General features: G+C 40.9%; 1 protein-coding gene across 1 annotated transcript in view; it reads left to right on the top strand.

Annotated features, from left to right (window-relative positions):
* The window catches only part of DSCAM (DS cell adhesion molecule), a 620,508-nt gene that overhangs the window by 18,371 nt on the left and 590,513 nt on the right, over window positions 1–11,624 (top strand). The window lies entirely within an intron of this gene.

Below are 11,624 nucleotides of genomic sequence, written 5' to 3'. Positions count from 1 at the left end.
CTATTATGTATTTTAATACCCATTGTCATGAATAGGTTATTTTCAGCACTGTTGCTGTCTCTTACAAGGAATATCTGTGCTGTAATATTCTACCCCAGAGAAGGTACCTGAACTTACTTTTATTTTTTTCAAATTGATTCTCATTTCCTTGTTCGATTATTTGTTGTAACTACTTTAGTTCCCATTATACTAATTTTCTGCCAACTTGCTGGTGTTCATAACACTTCCATGTAAATACTGTTTAGGTGCTAATTTAAGATGCTGTTTATCTTACCATTATTAGTGGTTTAAAAAGTTATGAAATAAGACTGGACTGATGACTATCCTTCATGGTAGCCCACTGAACTCTTTTCTCGTACTTGACATGAAACATTTGTACCATTCTTGTTTATTTACAGCTTGATTTGTATGACTTTACTTGCATGATCCAGACAAGTTGAATGAAATATTTCAGGGAAGATTTTGAGCTGTTGTCCAAATGCACAATTCTTCCATGCTTCTTAAAGCTGGGAATGGACTGAGTACACAGGTGGCCCTGGGTGAATCTGTTGGTGGGATCTAGCTCTAAGTTACCAATTGTATTAAAAACAGTAATATTGCCATCACTTCTTCCTTGTTAAGCCATGCTTTTAATTGTTATTGTTCCAGATACCAGTGAGTAGACACTGAATATTCTCTGGGTACCCTGGGTTTTCTAGATTATTCTATCAAAATTCTGAGTCCAACTGGATGAAAATGTCTTCTGAGCAATGACAGCTATGATTTGAGGAAGTGAAACTGATGAATCAGCTCATTCATTTTAATAGGCATATGCCTTACTACTCTTACCCTATTATGCCATAAAGCCTTTGTCTATGCAGCTGTGGATTTCATAATAGTAAAATGTAGACATTTTCACATGCAGTGATGTTTGACCTGTATTCTTATTTTGACATGGAAGTCAATTTTTAATAATTGACATCTGGATTCAGCCTGCTGTAGTATATTCTAGTGAAGACTTAAGCAATCTAATTGATCTGAAGTAAAACAAGTGCTCTATTGGGAATAGCACTGCTGGGTAAACCAACACAGTTTTAGAGGTTTGGATGGGCACCCAAAATGCGGTGATTACCCTGACTTATCTTCCCCTCTGGAAAGTTAAACTTGAACCAAAAAGCTCTGTTTAAAGATACTCTGGTCTCTTTTTGATAAAGGGTACTTCCTGATTTCATTCAAGCTAAGACATAAAAGCTCCTTTTTCATTTTGCTGCTTCATTTAGGTTTCTTAAAAACAGAGTCACATCAAAATATTGTCTTATTTATTTATTTCTGTCTTTAATGGATCTATGATTAATAAAAATAGAGGAAGACGTTTTTGGTTGGTCAGATGCTGATTCTGTCATTGTCTTGATTGTAATGACATGTTTGCACCCATCGGGCTTCGATCATCTGGTCACGTGCCACCCAGCTTTGGATGTGTATGGTTGTCCGTCGCTCTGTCCCTGTGGTCTTGTAGGAAGGATGTCCCTCCCCGGGGTAATCTCTTCCCCAATCCTGCTTGCCACGACTTCGGTTATTCTTTCAGTGGTGGGGTCCGACTACCGGGCTTGTATGTGTCTGGGACCTCTAGGTGGCAGTCTTCTGTGAGGTTCCCCTATACCTCGCCCTGAATCCAGCCATGACAGATCACTGATGTCTCTCTCATCCTGACCCCCGCTTGCAGGTATTCTGGAGTCTCCTGAAGTTATGTAATTGGCCTAACCCAATTACCCAAATCAGAGTTATGCTTTAGAGGTCTGCATGGGCATCTTGATTCTTTATACAACAAAACCCTTCTTCCAAATGAGCCAACACTATGGCTCTATGCCACAAACCTCCCAACCCCTCCAAAGGTGGGAAACAGAAAAACACAAAAAAAAGAATACTATCAATACCCATGGCTTCCTGACTACACCAAAATGGGCCAGCCTAGCCCGGGAGTTCCTAACTGGCCTTGTCCTATATATGCACACGCCTGGCGACTACCACCTTCTCCCTTCCGTACGGTGGGTCATCTGTGAGTTAGCTGGACCCTTGATGATCCCTCCAGTTCTACCTACTTTGTGTTCCCCATCAGGCACCTTTTTGCTGCTGGAGCTTGTCTCCTGCAGCCCCTCCTGCTGCTTAAGCTTTTCATTACTTGCCTGGGGCTGCTCCTGGAGCCTGACTGAACCCGCACCGATCCCACCTGGCTTGACTCCTTGGGTTTTGTTGCTCTCCCTTCTTCCTCGGGGCCAACCCTGGTTGCCCCCTTCATCCATATGATGTCTTGGATTCCCTCCCTTGGGTCCTCCGTCGGGATGCAATGTGTTGGCTTCCTCTCACTCTGGACCGTCGCTGGGGTCTTCCTCACAATGGACTTCAAGGCAGCCTTCTGCCCTGTGAGAGGTGGTCCTGTTTTCTCTAACCCCTAAAAGGGGTCCCGAGAATACCTCCCCTGCTGACACGCTTCCCGGTCTCTCTCCTGCTGCCTCACTTATGACGCCTTTTATCCGACTGTGCTGGCTCCTCCCGTACCTCTCCACAACTGGCCACAGTTTTAAAAAGATGCGGCTAATGAACCGCGCGGGTCCTACCACCGCTTTCGGTTTCGCCACGGCTCCAGCTGCAGCTAAGAGATTCTTTGTCGTTTTCTCTCTCTCTTTGTCTTCCCTGTGGTGTTCCGGCCCCTAGGTATCCCCCTTGACCCCTCGGGGTCCTTCCCTTGTGTCCTTCCTGTGACAATGTTTTTTCTGTTCAGTTTGGCTAGGGACAAAAGTTGCACATAAACTGGTTTAAGTGACCAGAAATAGTTTAAACCTGTAACAGAACAGAAGTTCAATGCACATAAACCAGTTTCAAAATGGCTGAACCAGTTTGAGATAAACCTGGTTGAAAGTACTATCAGACTTAACTGATTGAGGTCAAACCTGTTTATGGCACTTCTGTCCCAGACCCCTTCCTGGATTAAGTTAAATAAGAGTCTCCCAGCATGCTGTTCAGCACTGGGCTGGGCTGTGCTTTCTGCTCCAGAGAGCAGGACTGGCCTCACCCCTCTGCTCTGTAGCTGGAACAGTGAGGGGAGAGGTACCCTGACAGGGTCAGCAGCCCCTATCATGGTGTCCCAGGGAGTGACAGCCCCTTCCTGGTATGTGGGCTGTGCTGCTGGTGGGAACAGGGCAGGCAGAGCTGCTGCAACCTACATAAGGCAAGTGGCAGTGGTGGGTCTTGGAGGGGTAGCTGTAGGGGCTAAGCCAAAGTTTGGGGTGGCCATAGCCCCCTGAACCTCCCCTAGAGCTGCCACTGCAGCTGCTACTCATCCTGTGCAGGCTGTGGTGGCTCTGCCCACCCTGCTCCTGCCCACAGTGGAGTTCCCCCACTGGGAAGAGGCTTTCATTCCCCAGGAAACTATGACAGGAGCTGTTGCCCTGTCAAGGTCACCCCCCACTTCATGCTTTAGCAGCAGGGGCAGGGGCAGGGGCAGGGGCGTGGCCAGATCCTGGCTGGCATGGCCTCTAAGGTGAAGAGGTCAGGGAGGGGGTTTATTCCCCCTCCCCTTCCCTCCCCTCTCCTCCTGGGGGACCCCACCCAGGTCTGCCTGGTCAGGGGTGAGTGTTAGAGGTGGTGGCTGGGGCTGGCAGGCCCTGGCTGCATTCCCCTGCAGGGAAGAGGGTATAGAGGGGGGAATAAACCCCCTCCTTGCCCCCTTTGCCTTAGAGGGCCATGCTGTGCCAGTGTCTGGCCAGAGGCCAGGGTCTGGCCATGCTCCTTCCCTCTTCCCCCCCAAAAAACCTGGCAAGGGCTGCTTCTCCCCTCCCACTCCAGATACACCTTGGCTGGGGTCACTGCAGGCCAGGGTGGGGGTTTAAACCCCTCCCCAATCATACTCAGCCTGCCAGGATCTAGCCCTCCATCAGCTCAGCTTCCCTCCAGCCCAACCATTGCAGAAGGGAATGGAGGTCTCACTCTAGTGCCCTCTGGCTTCTGGCCTGAGCCACTGAAGGCATGTGACTGGATTTCCAGAGTCAAAAGTGAATGTCTATTCACTTGCTTGCCACTTCAATCTCTGCAGGTTACTTACAAAAATTGAACCAATTCAGACTTGGGCTTTTTGAGGCTGTACTTAGCCTTAAGTTTTAGATGAAATTTAGTCATTGCTTAATTAGGAATCCAGGATATTTTAACATCAGTGGGCTGAACTACGATAAGCTGGACTACTTCATCCTGACTTTGTGGGGAAAACACTATTTCATTGCGCAGAAATAATCAATCATCCCATGGAGATGCACTAACAGTTAAATATTTTTAGTATTCCATAATGATGGACTCAAGTTTTCTTTGCTTTTGCTAAGGATTCGCTAGAGAACTTGAAGCTGCTGTTTTTTCTATAAAGGAAGGGAAGGAATTCTTCAGAACTGAAGGGACTGATTATGCTTCCAGTGTCTTCCCTTTGCAACAGAATGTTGTTCTTTAATTCATATCTGTTTATTTTGAAGGGGTGTTTATTTTTAAAATTTATTCAAATTTTGTTAATGTTGAATGAGTAGAAATATTTTCTTCAGGGCACAGAGACCAGTGTGATTCCATGCTTTCAATTGGCTGAGTAGAGTGATCCACACAGACCTGTCAACAAAAGCAGGTCAGCAGGATTGAGCAAGGGAAAAAATCAATAACTCTTTGAATTAATCATGCAGCTGCCAGAGAGAATTATGGGTGCATGAAATGAAGTATGTAGGTATGTGTGGCACTATTTTTTTCTATCCCAGTTCAATCATTCCTTTCCTGTCCTTATGTTTCCCCCCATTTTAATGATCTTGTGTCTATACTTTCATCAAACATTCAACATTCATCTTAAAGCAACTAATAAAATTCAGATTACAGGTTTATTTCTATTACTTTTCCCTGTGCTGCTGTTTTGTCTCTCTGAGTTTTTTATTCACATTCAATATGAATTAATACAAGAGTTTTACTTCAGCATAGAACTAAGATTGCACATGCTGTGCAGTGAATTGGACTGAAAACAACTGATGCTTCAGTGCACAGAAGAGTTAAAAATTCATGCCTGCACTGCTGATGTCTCAGATCTGTCTTCATATCTAATTGAGCACTCCTGCAGCAGTGTAGTGGGGTATGAGCTTTAACCCCTCAGGAGAAAAAAGACCAGACATCTGCACTTGTGGAATGCCAGTCCAGCGTCCTCATCTGATATCCCTTTTCCTGGTTGTGTCACAGGGAGCCACAATGAATAAGTGTCATTATTAAAAGTGTGAGTTTTGAACCTTGGTTCCCAAACCTGAGCAGCAGTCAGAAGCAATCATGGAGAGCTAAAAATGAGGAAGGAAAGAAGAAATTATTTGACATTACAGAAATTCATAAGGTAACCAAAACTAATTCTGAATTAAGAGTGAAGCATTTGTGCTTTAAATTCTAAGCTTAATTTCACAACATTCTTTTATGAAGGATTTATCCTTCATTGCACTGCAGTAGCTTTAGGAGGATCATTTTTCCTCTAGCAAAAACTACAGCTTTATTACTGCTTGGTAATACAGACAGCTGATACGATTAATGCCCCAAAGCCTTAAATTGTACAGTCAACCTGCTTTGAGGAAGACACTTCACAACTTCCCATTGCACACACTATATTTTGCAGATGCAGAAATTTGTCAGCCAGAAAGATGTCTTCTTTGGCTGTCTTCCTAGGGATCAAGTCTGGCTGTGTTCCATTTGGGGTATGGCCCAGTACTCAATGTTCACTTTCACTGTGAATTCAAATTCATTTTCCTCTTTTATTCATTGGCTTTCTTTTCAAATAGACAGCGATATTCATAAAATCCCTGAGAACAATTACCCTGTTACTTGTGGTAGGTCAGGGCAAGTCAACTGAAGAATTATATATTCCTATAGAGGAAATTATGTTGACTTACAGCAATTTCTTTTAGATTGTGCTCAGGGATGGGGGAGAGGGAATAGAGGGTGTATGTGCATGCATGTGTGCATGAGCTCACATGCATCAGGAAGTGGACAGGACAGGACTGTGATTTTTCCAAAATGTCAGTCCAGATGCATTCCAGATGTCCTTGGAGAAAAGGACATCTGTTGTATTTTAAAATTTAAAGGGGAGAAAATATTTTAAATATCTGTGGCAGGGGCTTGAGATTTTTTTCTTTTGAGCACTGTGCACAACTACATATGCAAGGTGCAATGGCCCAATAAGTAATAAAATATAGGGTTTTCAAGGGGTTTTATTTAAAGGTGCATAGAATTCTAGAATCATAAAGATGTAAGGCTGTAAGGGACCTCCAGGCCATCTAATCCAATCTTCTGCCTGAAGCAGGATCATGCCTATCCAAATCTTCCTATACAAATCCACAATCTAGACTCTTTCTAAAACTATCATTGACTACTATTTTAGTCAATGATACTTTATTTTGTGCATTATTATCGACTACTACTTTAATACTTTATTTTGTGCATTTGATAGTGTTCTGAATGTAATGAACAGCTTCTCCTATATAATCCGTTTTCCTATTTACCTATATGAGTTACCTATATAAGTGTTTGTGTGGGGGAGCAGGGGGGGAGGGGTTAAGCACTTAAAAAAAAACTATTTAAAAGTCAATTCCAAGTCTAGTACTGGAGACAACTTTTAATTATTTTAAACATAGTTAGAGTCCAGGTGATCCTGATCCATAAAAAATACAAAATAATTTTGCATTTGAAATAAAGACTATAAAACCATATGTTGTTCTAAGCAAAGTAAGGAATTGATTTCAAATAAACCAGCCTTCTTTAAGCAAACCTCTAATTCAAAATAGAATAGCTGCATGACAATTTAGAACTATAAATTCAACTCTCTAAAAGTTTTTGCATATATTATATGCAGCATGACTTTAATGATCTTTACATAACAATTTCTTCAGCTGAAGTCTTATATAACTTGGAATAATAATAACATGTATAAGCAATTAAAGGAGTGAAGAGGGAGACTGGAAGAAAGAACACTAGTGAAAAGACAGGAATGAAACAAAAGCCAATGTACTTGCACCTTGTAGTATTTAAGTATGGACACATTGAATAAGAGAATCCAGTGAAATAAAAGGATTTTTGGCCTTCATTTTCTTTCCACTCCCCCAACATTTTTTTGTTTGAGTTTTCTGAAACGTTTCTTCCTCTAAAATTAAGCCTTATTGTTATTCTTGACAGTAAAAGAAAACAACAGCAAAATGATTTTGCCAAAAAATAACACTAGAATTTTAGAACAAAAGCTGAAAGTTATGGAAAGCAACCATTTTATCACCATTTGTACAACAAAAGGCCAGCATTTTAAAGCTGAAACAGAGAAAGATCTTCCCTAGATATTAAGGTGATCTTTGAGATGCTGTGCTCATTTTAAAAATCTTCTAGTTTTTGCATGCCCCTTCTCTTTATATCCATTGTAATGTTACTGAAACAACAGTCTTCATAGTAATACTTCCCAGTTCTTTGATCATTAAACATTTTGATCATAAAGTATCTTTGATCATTAAGCATTTTGAGCCAGGTTTTAAAAGTGAGAGGAATTTAGAAAAAGTAAGTCCTTTGAGGACTTTGAAAATGAGTGTAAATAATGGTTCGTTGGATTTTGAAAACCTCCTTGGTGACATGCATTGAGTATTCATGAGGCAGTTAATATCAGAGGCATCACAATGTGGTTGGGTGCCTGCAGCTGCTGCCATGCACACAGGGGCAGCCATGACTTCTGGTTGTCACCACAATTACAAATGTGCCGCTGCAGCAACAGCCATTCCCCACCTTCCCCACCCATATCCCCCCAGGTTGGTGCCCAGAGCAATTGCTCCATACTAATGATGTCACTGAGTATTACTTTAATTTTACTTATGGAGAAATGGTGACCTCAGAGTATGTCCATACTGTTTTTCAAGCAGGCCTCACCATCTGCCTACACAAGTGCACATGATTAATTGAATCTTCTCCGTGTTCTAATTAGAATGCTCTAGCTTTACTGTGGTATCATGTGTATAAGCTTCCATGGGTTTAAAAATGGCTGCTGGGACACTTTAACTAAAACTTATCAGATGAGCTTTAGTTAAAGCATCCCATGGCCTTATTTAAATGTGCAGGGACTTAAAACATGTGGTGCTGCAGTGTTTTACTTAGAGTGGCTATCGGAGAAATATTCTAATTAAAACACACCCTCTCCAGCCCCGAGCACATGTGTAGACAGCCTCAGTGAATTCTCCAATTTGTTAGAAAAACTCTGTAGGAAAGTTATGACTAGAACTTGGTTGTTCTGATGTATAGTTTTCTGCTTTTCTGCTTCATTTCCATATGTTTCTGTATAAATACAGGGGTAACAAAAGTTGGCCTATAAGATATGGGAACTTTTTCCATTCATTTCCCCAACATCTTTAGCAATGATATGAAAAAATTATAATTAGGGAAACAATGGCAAAGTTACATTTTGGTGAGAGTGCAGTTTCTTTATGTAGTATTCATTAGTAAATCTTATCTTATGTGCACTCAGTGACTTGGATTCCTATTGACAGAACTCCTATTGACTTGGATTGGAGTCTCCTGTATCGGAGGCTCAGAAGGTCAAACTCACTGAGTGAGATGGTATGGGAAATCATTGTTGCTAAACCCAGCTGGTATAAAGCAGATAAAAAAATCTTTGCCTATTGCTGCACCACTTGTACATACGGTATATGATAATAAATGGTTTTAAAGAAGCAGGAGTGAGTATTGTAATAAAAAAATAAATGCTCTGAATATGTCAAATAAAACTAAACACTATGTATGTGTAATCAATTACAGTGATTTGCATTTAGAATTGGAAGGGTCTCTCCTCTTCTGTAATGATTATCTATAACTTGTGATTCATGCTTTATAGTGGCATGCTTTATAGCTAAAGTAGAAATTTTATCCCAATTAGAGCTGGGCAAATAGTATTTGATCAATTTTTTTTAGTTATTTTTCAGAAAAATGCATATTGAGGTTGACCAAAGCGATCAATGAATCCATTACACTGTTTTGAACCCTCTGCCCACCAAGAAAAACCTGATACTGTTTTGAAACCATTGAAATATTTCAATATTTTAAAAAACAAAATAGTACAGTTTTTACGTTCAACATTTTCCTAAATTTAAACATAGGAGAAAGATATGTAACATTCTATTTTCAGGTCAAACAAAGAATTCTGTTTTACCCACAACTTTCTTTCTTTCTTTTTCTGTACAGTTCAAGTTTTTTTTGTCTCCAGATAATGCCTGATCTGAATTATTAATGGAAGTTAAGTGATTTTACTGGGGGTTCCTCTAGCACTGTTAATTTCCCACATCTTTCCTTGAACTTGTTTGGGAAAGGAATGCTGAATATTTTTGGTCAGTTAAATTAACATATTGTGGATGTTTATAAACTTCTCCAGAATATTAGTGCAGAACATTTTACTTCCTCCTTACTAAAATCACTAGAGTACAGATGACTTGTATGTAGCAGTATAAGTTCATCATTCATCTGTTCTTCTTAAAAAAATGCTATTGCTGCATTCCTAATGGGAATCCATTTAGTTAAAAACACTGACATTTTTCATCTTCAGCTAAGCTGAAGGAATAGAAAGATCCCATATGCCACGGTTCAAGTGTATACTGGCTGAAGCATAGTATATTAATGAAGAACACTGGCTAGAAAAAGATGTTGCATTTGTACCTGGATAAGTTGTGGCTGTATTTGTATGAGAACAAAAATATTGTGGCATATAAACACATCCCCCTTTTAATCAGGATTTAGTGAGTAACTGAATGCAGTGCTGCTTTTCTGCCATTGATTCAGTGATGAAGGATAATTGTACAGATGAACTTTTCAATATCCTGGGATAAACTGTTATTACCTCTTATCCAGGAAGCTTTTTTAGGATGTATTGCAGGACAACAGACATGGACATCTGTATGCTTGCACTTTGTCCTGGGGTAAAATGGTTTATCCTAGGATAAATCCGACATCTGTTTGCAAACACTAAAATATAGGATCATGACTGTGCAGCTTCCTGACTAGATTTAGACTTTGCTTTGCTGTTCTACATATCAAACCATGTTTCAGGCAGGTCTGTTCTGAGGAACACACTATGGTTTGTTTTTTTTAATTTCTAAAGCTCCTGACCAGTATTTTCTTGTGTCCCCTTCATTACTGAAGTTAGTACGGACACTACTTTTACAACAGAACCTGGGATATTTCTTTAAAAAATAAAATTATGCAAAATAGAATGGACAAAACAGCTCAAACAGCTTGGGAAGATTGTTTTGGGGACATCTCACTTGTCATGAGAGACTCATGCTAGATAAACTAGTCTGGTGGTTTGGGTACCACCCAAACATGATGAAGAACCAGATTAAAGACCCCCCTCTGCCTTATTCAGAGCACTAGCCACCAGACTGAAAAATGTAGAAGTCTTTCTAATCAGAAGTGACCAGAAAGCCCTGCACTCCCAAAATCCAATCAAAATAAACACTTTATCAACACTAATACATCTCTTCAAAATATTGCAGCTTTGATGAAATATTCTTGTTCAAAAATGTTCTAACCAGCTCTATTTCTGGCCCACTGATTTGAGCCACTTATATGGTATAGACCTGAGCAACAGAGCTCTTAAACTGGTGTTAGACTTTGGTAAAGTTGATTGAAAAATTACCCGGTTGCCACCCTGGGGAATTTCACCAGTTCAGATGAAATATGTTGGCTTAATCTTTCTTTCATCAGGATGACTTTCATCATTCAGAAGGACAGTTGATGACATTATTTTGCTATTCATAGTGGTGTAGCATCTAGAGGAAAAGGTGTTTAATGTTATTAAGCACAAGAAATGACTCCAGACACTCTTGTGAATCCCTAACTATTGATTACTGTAAACCAATAACCAGCACTGTGGGTTATAAAGCAGACATCAATTATCTCTGTCATGTACTTTTCCAAGAGTTCTACCCAGGATCCCTTTTGAAACAATAACGTCCCATCCTTGAATGCAGAATGTTATTTGCTACTAACATAAACATAAGACCTTTTAAATTTTGCTTATATGGAGAGTGATTATAATTTATGGGCTATATCGTGGCATTTGTGCCACAGCCTGAGGGGGGGGAGGCGGCCTGGGAGAAGAAAAGTGGGAATGGGAGCAATGTGAAAACTACTGTCCTAGGAAGATGGTGATAGAGATTGTGTTTGTTTGGGCCACTGTCCTCTGAATTCCCTAAGCAAGTATAGTGGGCAGGAAGGAACAAACTTCTCTATTCATTTATAATCGGACAAGTTGCTCTCCACCCTATAGCATTTCAGTGCTGGTCTGAGGGATGATGTGGGGGGAAGGCATTGGCCTTTCTTTTTCAATGTCCTGTTCTCAAATGAGGTTTGAGGATTGCCTGAGTGCTCCACAGTGCAGGGAGTACAAAGACAGCTCTCATAGGAGGCTTCTTCTACAACTGCAAAAGGTGGCTGGTGACCTTTGTAAGGGTTGGGGGTGTACCACGCACCGTGGGACCCCGAACCCCGGATGTCCCCTGGAGAGGAGGGGTACTCGGTGGACCGTCTCGCTTCGCCGCTCTCGCCTGCCACGACTTTGATGGAAAATATGGGGTTCA

This window comes from Crocodylus porosus, unplaced genomic scaffold (genome assembly GCF_001723895.1).
Source record: "Crocodylus porosus isolate Cpor-Errol unplaced genomic scaffold, CroPor_comp1, whole genome shotgun sequence".
Classification (NCBI taxonomy): domain Eukaryota; kingdom Metazoa; phylum Chordata; order Crocodylia; family Crocodylidae; genus Crocodylus; species Crocodylus porosus.
This window is presented reverse-complemented; position numbering and strand designations above follow the sequence as displayed.